Below are 10,023 nucleotides of genomic sequence, written 5' to 3' on the forward strand. Positions count from 1 at the left end.
TTCATTCCACACATCAACTATTCTCTGTGTAAAAAGTAAAGGAGCCCCTCATGCCTTTTTAAAATCTTTCTCCTCTCTAATTCAAATTTGCTGCATAATCTTGTTACCCCCCCTCTAGGGAAAGGATACCCGGTGGTCACCTCCTCGATGTCTCTCATGATTTTATACACCTCTGTAAGGTCACCTCTCAACCTCCTGTGCTCCAGTGAAAAAAGTTCCAGCCTATCCACTGAGATGTTGGTAGATTAATATCCCATTATGATCTGTTCAATGCTGGTGCAAGCTCAAAAGACCAAATGACCTTCTCCTGTTCCCACTCTCACTGAGTCCAGGACAGCAAGAGATAGGACATAGGAGCAGAAATTAGGCCATTCATCCCATTGACTGTCATCGAGTCATAGAGATGTACAGCATGGAAACAGACCCTTCAGTCCAACCTGTCCATGCCAAACAGATATCCTCACCCAATCTAGTCCCATCTGCCAGCACCCGGCCCATATCCGTCCAAACCCTTCCTGTTTATATACCCATCCAAATGCCTCCTAAATGTTGCAATTGTACCAGCCTTTACCACGTCCTCTGGCAGCTCATTCCATACATGTACCACCCTCTGGGTGAAAAAGTTGCCCCTTAGGTCTCTTTTATATCTTTCCCCTCTCATCCTAAATCTGTGCCCTCTAGTTCTGGACTCCCCGACCCCAGGGAAAAGACTTTGTCTATTTAGCCTATCGATGCCCCTCATAATTTTGTAAACCTCTATAAGGTCACCCCTCAGCCTCCGACACTTCAGGGAAAGTAGCCCCAGCCTATTCAGCCTCTCCCTATAGCTCTAATCCTCCAACCCTGGCAACATCCTTTGGAATCTTTTCTGAACCCTTTCAAGTTTCACAACATCCTTCCAATAGGAAGGAGACCAGAACTGCACGCAATACTCCAACAGTGGCCTAACCAAGTCCTGTACAGCTGCAATATGACCTCCCAACTCCTGTACTCAATACTCTGACCAATAAAAGAAAGCATTCCAAACACCTTCTTCACTATCTTATCTACCTGCGACTCCACTGTCAAGGAGCTTTGAACGTGCACTCCAAGGTCTCTTAGTTCAGCAACACTCCCTAGCACCTTACCATTCAGTGTATAAGTCCTGCTAAGATTTGCTTTCCCAAAATGCAGTACCGCATTTATCTGAATTAAATTCCATCTGCCACTTCTCAGCCCATTGGCCCATCTGGTCACAATCCTGTTGTAATCTGAGGTAACCTTCTTCGCTGTCGACTACACCTCCTCCAATTTTGGTGTCAACTGCAAACTTACTAACTGTACCTCTTATGCTCGCATCCAAATCATTTATGTAAATGACCAAAAGTAGAGGACCCTGCACCGATCCTTGTAGCACTCCACTGGTCACAGGCCTCCAGTCTGAAAAACAACCCTCCACCACCACCCTCTGTCTTCTACCTTTGAGCCAGTTTTGTATCCAAATGGCTAGTTCCCCATTTATTCCATGAGATCTAACCTTGTGAATCAGTCTCCCATGGGGAACCTTGTCAAACCCCTTACTGAAGTCCATATAGATCACATCTACTGCTCTGCCCTCATCAATTCTCTCTGTTACTTCTTCAAAAAACTCAATCAAGTTTGTGAGACATGATTTCCCACGCACAAAGCCATGTTGACTATCCCAAATCAGTCCTTTCCTTTCCAAATACATGTACATCCTGTCCCTCAGGATTCCCTCCAACAACTTGCCCACCACCAACGTCAGGCTCACAGCTCTATAGTTCCCTGGCTTGTCCTTACCACCCTTCTTAAACAGTGGCACCACGTTAGCCAACCTCCAGTCTTCCGGCACCTCACCTATGACTATCAGTGATTCAAATATCTCAGCAAGGGGCCCAGCAATCACTTCTCTCGCTTCCCACAGAGTTCTCGGGTACACCTGATCAGGTCCTGGGAATTTATCCACCTCTATGCGTTTCAAGACATCCAGCACTTCCTCCTCTGTAATCTGGACATATTTTGCAAGGGTGTCATCATCTATTTCCCTACACTGTATATCTTCCATATCCTTTTCCACAGTAAATACTGATGCAAAATACTTATTTAGCATCTCCCCCATTTTCTGCAGCTCCTCACAAAGGCGGTCTTGCTAATCTTTGAGGGGCCCTATTATTTCCCTAGTTACCCTTTTGTCCTTAATATATTTGTGAAAACCCTTGGGATTCTCCATAATTCTATTTGCCAAAGCTATTTCATGTCCCCGTTTTGCCCTCTTGATTTCCCTCTTAATGTATACTCCGACTGCCTTTATACTCCTCTAAGGATTCACTGAATCTATCCTGTCTATACCTTACATATGCTTCCTTCTTTTTCTTAACCATACCCTCAATTTCTTTAACCCTCAATTTCTTCATTCCTGAAGAAGGGCTCATGCCTGAAACGTCGATTCTCCTGCTCCTTGGATGCTGCCTGACCTGCTGCGCTTTTCCAGTAACACATTTTCACCTCAATTTCTGTAGTCATCCAGCATTCCCTATTCCTACCAGCCTTTCCTTTCACCCAAACAGGAATATACTTTCTCTGGATTCTTGTTATCTCATTTCTGAAGGCTTCCCATTTTCCAGCCGTCCCTTTACCTGCGAACATCTGCCCCAATTAGCTTTTGACAGTTCTTGTCTAATACCGTCAAAATTGGCCTTTCTCCAATTTAGATCTGGTCTATCCTTTCCAATCACTATTTTAAAACTAATAGAATTATGGTCACTCCCCCAAAATGCTCCCCCACTGACACCTCAGTCAGCTGCCCTGCCTTATTTCCCAAGAGTAGGTCAAGTTTTGCACCTTCTCTAGTAGGTACATCCACAGACTGAATCAGAAAATTGTCTTGTACACACTTAACAAATTCCTCTCCATCTAAACCCTTAACACTATGGCAGTCCCAGTCTATGTTTCGAAAGTTAAAATCCCCGACCATAACCACCCTATTATTCTTACAGATAGCTGAGATTGTATTATAGACCTCCTAACAGTCGGAGGGAAATTGAGAAACAAACTTGTAAGGTGATCTCCGCTATCTGTAAGAATAATAGGGTGGTTATGGCTGGGGATTTGAACTTTCCAAACATAGACTGGGACTGCCATAGTGTTAAGGGTTTAGATGGAGAGGAATTTGATCCGCCATTCAGTCATGGCTGCTAGGTTTCTCAACCCCATTCTCCCACTTGCTCCCCGTAACTCTTGATCCCCCTTTCTACTCGGACCTATCTATCTCATTCTTAAATATCCTCAGTGACCTGACCTGCACTGCCTTCTGTGGGTTTCTCATTATCTCCATTCTGAAAGGGGGTCCCTTCACTTTAAGGCTGGGCCTCAAGTCCTAGTCTCTCCTCTCAATGGAAACATCTTCCCAACATCCACTCTGTACAGGCCATTCAGTATTCTGTATGTTTCAATTAGATCCTCCCTGAGTGTGGGCCTGTTAATCAGCATGAACCAGACCCTTCAGGATGAGATACAGCAGGGATTAGGTTCAACAAAGTGAGAATGTGGGATGGAGATTTTCAGCTTCTCGAGAATAAGAGAGGAAAGAGATTTGCTTTAAATTAGAATTGATCAGATGGGCCAGTGGTCTGAGGAGTGGCAGATGGAGTTTAATTTTGAGAAATTGAGGTGCATTTTTGTCAAGTAGTGCTGGCGGGACTGACACAGTTAAGGGGAGTATTGCAGAACAAAGAGCCCTTGGAGTGCAGGTTCATAGTTCCTTGAAAGTGGAGTCTCAGGTAGGCAGGATAGAGAAGGCAGCATTCGGTATGAAGGTGGAGAGGAGCTCCTTTTCCCGGTGAGTAGTGAATCCATGGAATTCTTTGCCAAAGGAAGCAGTAGAGGCAGCTTCATGAAGTATATTTAGGACACTGTTGAATGGGTTTTTGCATGGTAGGGGAATGAAGGATAGTTGGTACAATGCAGGGAGGTGCAGCTGAGATGATGGATAGATCAACCATGATCTTAATGAATGGCAGAGCAGGCAGGATGGGTCAAAACAAATGGCCTACTCCTGCTTCTGTTACTATAACCCTGCATTTCCCATGGCTAACCCACCTAACCTGCACATCCTTGGACACTCTGGGCAACTTAGCATGGCCAATCCAAATCAAGATCAGTGAGCAATGTGGAAAATGAACATCAGAGTATGATAGAAAGGAACAAGGAGATTAAATGTACCAGAACTCAAGATTGGATTCTAAAGATACAAAAGTTGAAATTAAAAAGGGTGTGTCTGAATGTATTGTAACAAATGTGAATGAATTATCTGTCCGCATTGAAGAAAATAATTATGATCTGAGAGTCCTTACAGAGACACGGCTTCAGGATGACAAAGATTGGATCCTGAATATCGAGGGGTAGTCAAATGTGAAGCGAGGTAAAGGTAGAGGGTTGGCCCTGCTAATCAAAGCACTGATCACAGGGTAGTCTGGTGTCAGCTCAGATTTCAAGTCCGGATTTCTCTGTCCTCTGTTGATCTCCCTGTTCCCACAGAGTAAGATGTTCGTCCGTTCTCAGCTCTGCTAGATTTCTGCTTAAGCTTTGACCTCTGCCTTTTACACCTTCCAGAACAATAAAACATTCTCAATTGAGACCCAACCCACGATCTCCCAGCCTGTCAACCATCCAGACAGAGTTTAGTCATAGCAGGGAATCAAACGAGAAACCTGAAACAAAATTAGAAACAAATGTGCAATTGGTGCTCATGCTTCATGTTTGTTCATAAGGAAGTAAACCAGAAATAGTGGTCGCCTGGGATTCTGATGTCCCCGATATGAGGAATTCTGTCTCCCTTCGATGTAACTGTTAGTGCTGTTGGGGCAAAGTAACTCGTGTGGCAAATCATTTAAAACAAAGTAGTCAGGAGAGGAGACCTTGAGCAATTAACTAGCTTTATTCATTCCCATGGGGAAGCCTTTTTTGTTTAAAACAAACTCCAACGTATTCCAATGAAATACAGAATGTTACAAGTTTTATGGTAAAACACAAGCCCACTCTCCATTAATTATGCAACTGAGGGGCAGTCGTAAGGTTCACAGACCTTGTCCAGATCTACATTTCTTAATGTCTACAAAACTGAATGTTATCTTTTACTGCAGGTTTAGCTGGGCTCGAATTACCGATAAGGGACAGAGAGACCCAATCCATCATTCTATGAAGCAGCACAGTCTAATGGCCTGAGGAGCAGAGACAGCCTGCAGCTGCAAGGTCAGGCGATCAAAACAGAATTCCTTAGCCAGGGCATTACGTTAGCAGGCTACATTTTACTGCAAACATAGCTTTGTGACAAAATAACTTCCACAGAGTTTTGTGTCAACTTTGGTCAAATTCTCCCATATTCCCTCCTCCTTTTATTAAAAAGAGGAGATTGAGGATGTCAGCAAAAGGGGGATTATATACCCAGAGCCAGGGGGATTGCCAAGGGGTGATGGTTGGAGATCGGACAAATAGTCCTCTGGTTCAGTAAGGACAGGGGCAGAAGGCTCCAGGGATTGGGAATCATCATCGGGGTTTCATCAGGAAGGGGAAATCTCAGCATCTGAGAGATCGCTGGAGAGGAGGGCCACAACAGTGAACGGAGCCAAGCACAGGATTGTCTACGGGGTGACTTTGATTTTCAGTCGAGCAGTTCCAAAGGCTGGGGGAAAAGAAAGCTGCAAGTCGGTCAATTTCCGTAAGGGCTCACTTGGTGCGAGTTCAGGACAGATGGGGATATGGGCACATATCCAGCAGCCAGAGTGGTCGACCTTCTGTGTATAAAGAAGAGTATTCAATTGTAATTCCCATTTACTCAACGTTATCAGGCCCAATCAAACATAGTTCATGAAAGAAAGATAAGAAAGAGTGCAGTGAAAGGCTGAATGATCAAATTAAAATTTACAAATTAAACACACTTCAGCTCATTTCCTAGCTGCTTTCTGAAAATCTGGGTGCCAACAGATTTGTAACAGAGTATTAATCATTCCCTTCTTGCTCAACTGTGTACAGTAATGTACATAATCAACTGAAATAGGCATCAGCAAAGAATGAACACAAACCAGTCCATCAGGGGTCACCCACAATTTGGTTTGGGTGCGGAGGGAGTACCCTATTTGAGGCCATAGTTTGTGCTTTTCAGGGGCGTCCCCTGTGATTTCAGCACCATACCCAGGCAAATGTGCATTCAAACCAGATTACAAAGTGTTAATCTTTCTGCAAACTGCAGGGTGTCGGCGCTGAGTCAGTCTCTCCCTGTCTGTCTGTCTCTCTCTGCCTGCCTGCACCTCTCTCTCTCTCTGTGCCTGCCTGCGCCCCTCTCTCTCACTGTCTGCCTGCCTCTCTGACCCCCCCCCCATCTGTCTGCCTGCGTGCGTGCGTCTCTCTCTGTAACATTTTCCAACTTTCTTCATATCTCAGTTTGTCAGTTTTTGTTTATTCCTTCCTTCCAAGGGTAATGAGGCACTCACATTCCAGAACAGTCCAAGTTAGGGAGTTGAGCCTCATAGATCCTGGTTGTGACACTTAGCTGCTTAACCAAGTGTGCAACCTCTAAATACCTCGAAATGCAGCCATTCCATTTTCAAATCAAACACTGTTTTCAAGGCAAGTTGTTCATGTCTCTGCATTAGTCCACAACCCATGGGAATTACAATGGAGTCTTTAATAGTTTCCCAAAGTATCGTGTTTGTCAAATTCATTCAAGTCTAGACATCCTGAAGCGAGCAATTACACTTACTGCAGATTTCTACTCCCCAATTAAAACGAATGTTGGGAACTCAAACGGATCAGGGGCCTTTTGACGCAGCCTCGCACCTCCGTGTGGGTCCAGGACTTATCAAGTAGGGTTTCCCTTGTCATAACCCTGGGCCAAGCAAATTCTTTATTACTAATTTTGTAAAGCGTAAGTGCTCTCAGCAGCATTACGTCAGGACACCAGGAGCCTGTTGAGTACTCACACTCGTATCTTGTGGCTGAGTAGCGAGAATTGTATCAGCATTTTTAACAGCATTTTCATCTCTGGTCAGCTTTCCTTTTTATTTTGGACACACCAAAAGCAGCAACCACCCTCTATATTTCATCTCTCAAACGATATCGGCCGGTGACCTGGCAGGATCATGGTATCTCCTGCCTGACTTGCCATATGTGGAGGATGGAAATAAAAGTCCCATGCAAGGAAAGAATTTGTTTATCAGGGAGCAGTACAGCTGCAAGACCAACCATCTCCGCTGAGCCTGGGAAACACAATCTTAACCTGGGAAACATGAAGCCCGAAGCAAGCAGGCACTAAGAAGGCCGCAAAATGGTTGCAGGCACAAAATAGTTTCCAGGTTTTCAATATGTAACAAAATGTCTGACCCAAATCTAACAATTCTCCCACATCATCGCAGGGAAGAAAACAAGAAAAATGAAACAAAATTAGAAATAAATAGGTGCTTGTGGTTAATGTTTGTTAATTAGGAAATAAACCAGAAATAGGGGTCTCCCAGGATTCTTCTGGTGCCCTACCTGAGGAATTCTCTCTCCCTTATATCTATTAGTACCCAGCGAAGATTTACTACAATATTTACATCAACAGAAATAAAGCATCTGTTATCAAATAGACTTAGAGACATACAGCACTGATGTAGACTTTTCCTCTCTCTCAGGGACATATGCACCCACAAATCCATGGGAGTGAATGTGTATTTGCAGAATTAAAAATCCTACAACACCAGGTTATAGTCCAACAGGTTTAATTGAAAGCCCTTGCTTTCAAAGTGCAGCTCCTTCATCAGGTGCTTGTGGAGAATAAGATTGTAAGACACAGAATTTATAGCAACAGTTTACAGTGTGATGTAACTGAAATTATATATTGAAAAAGACCTGGATTGTTTAAGTGTTTCATCTGTTAGAATGGCCATGTTGATTTCAGTTCTTTCATATGTAAATCACAAAACTTTTTTTAAAAAAAGTTACGTTCCCAAGTGAACTTTACCAATTGCTGTTGTGTTAGCCTACATAATGTATTGATGGTGTGAGCCCCCCCTGTGTGAGACTGTCTGTGCCACAATGGCTAGACTGATTTTAATCTAAAAAATTGATTTATGGAATCTTACATTGATTCATGCAGTTTCTGAGCAAAGAAAGATGTAATTTTGCAAGTACAAATTCACCCAACAAACTGTGTGTGTGTGTGTGTGTGTGTGTGTGTGTGTGTGTGTGTGTGTGTGTGTGGAGGTATATTTGCAGATACAGTCAATTTTGCTTAAAAAATGCACAATCTGCAGGCAGTCAATCAATGTAATATTTTGTGAATTTCACTTTGGAAATAGAACCAGTCTGACTCAAGATTGAGTTACAGGCAAACTCTGACCTCACACCTATAATGCATTGTCTGAGCTGAGATGTCACCTTTTGCTATAAAACCTTGTTATCTCGAAGGTAGCATACAAGAAGTTCTGGGGTTCACATTGTAATGATACCTGCAAACCATTCAAAACTGTGAAAGACTTAACAATCCAGGTTTGTTCAATATACCATTTCAGTGGCAGGATGCTGAAATGTTTTGCTATAAATTCTGTGCCTTATGATCTTATACACCACAACCACCAGATGAAGAAGCAGCACTCCAGAAGTCAGCGCTTCCAAAAAAGCCTGTGGGACTACAATCTGGTGATGTGTGATTTTTGACTTTTGTGCAGGGTTGGAGTGGATTGGCTGTGCTGGCCATGTGAAATTATGCATGATGTATAGGTAAGGTGCATTACTAAGGGTTAAGTGTAGAGCAGTGGTGGTAGGGGAATGGATGTGGGTGGGTTACCTGTGAGAGGCGATTTCGGTTCAAACAATTAAGATGTGCATGACCCTGAAGACTAAGGGGAATAGAGCCATAGGGGTGGGGTAAAACATGCTTCTCTATAATAAAGGACAAGACATGCTTCTTTTGTAAGAACATTTTGTACACTCAAAACTGGGATAATTTAAATTGTGCAAATGCTGACATTTTGTGAGCAGAGTAAAAAAAAAACAAGTCCTTGATTGATGAGACCACTAACTCTGACAGAGAAGAATAAGTCCTTGACTGATAAGAATACAGGGTAGAAAAACAACTCGGGAGACATCTGCTGCAGACTTTGTGACATGGGTGCAGAATGGAAAAATACTGATGGTTTAGAATGTGAACCTCGTGACTCTTTAGAGCCAAAGAGGGGAGGGACTTGTGCTGTATATAATGAGAAACTTTGTAAGCCTCGGGGCGCCTTTTTCTCAGAAGGGTGCCCAACTCTGCAGACTTGCTAATAAAACTTTGTTTTCCTGAATTTGTCTAGAGCGATTATTAAGAAGCGATTTTCGTTTCTAACAAACTTGGGGGCTCGTCCGATCAACACTCCGGCCGCGAGGGGAGCTGAGGAAGGACATCGGAGAAGGAGCACCCTGCCGAGTTCGGCAGTCCCTGATTCCTTGCTTGTCACCCCGCGCGGCTTGAGCGAGTGATATCGGGAAGGCTCAGGAAAACAAAGGAGGGGTGTGGCCGAGGCAGTGGGGACGGTTAACAATCGAGTAATTTCGGTGCACCGAACCCAGGTAAGAAAAAACTTGCGGGGACCGTGTTTCCGGAGGACTGGGGACCTGCGGAGTGCCTGTAGATTTTTCTACAGAGGCGTGGGACTCAGGAATCTAGAGACCGGGGCTCGTTTGTGGGAGATTTTGCAGAGACCGTGTTTGCAGAGGAACGTGGACCTACAGGGTGCCTGTGATCTGTTTCACAGAGACGTAGGACACAGGAATCCAAAGACCGGGGGTGCCTGCAAAGGGACCTGGGCGATCACGGGACTGAAGGTCCGGGAATTGGCTAAATTGTGAGAGATTATCACGGGATAATACAAGATTCTCCGATTCTACAAAGTCCTCGGCAATGGGAAATAAGGGATCCAAGGCGAATAAGGGAAAGGTAGGCTTGAACGTAGACAATGAAAAATACCCCGGGGTACCTGACGATAGTCCGTTAGGAAGAATGTTAAG

The 10,023-nt window shown here is 44.0% G+C and overlaps 1 long non-coding RNA gene across 1 annotated transcript; it reads left to right on the top strand.

The window, feature by feature from the left end:
• The first annotated feature begins 5,256 nt into the window (after positions 1 to 5,256).
• Positions 5,257 to 9,320, top strand: LOC140460622 (uncharacterized). Its single transcript, XR_011954241.1, has 2 exons — positions 5,257 to 8,204; positions 8,239 to 9,320. It is a non-coding gene; the product is annotated as an uncharacterized lncRNA (long non-coding RNA).
• The last annotated feature ends 703 nt before the right edge of the window (positions 9,321 to 10,023 follow it).

This window comes from Chiloscyllium punctatum, chromosome 36, assembly GCF_047496795.1.
Source record: "Chiloscyllium punctatum isolate Juve2018m chromosome 36, sChiPun1.3, whole genome shotgun sequence".
Classification (NCBI taxonomy): domain Eukaryota; kingdom Metazoa; phylum Chordata; class Chondrichthyes; order Orectolobiformes; family Hemiscylliidae; genus Chiloscyllium; species Chiloscyllium punctatum.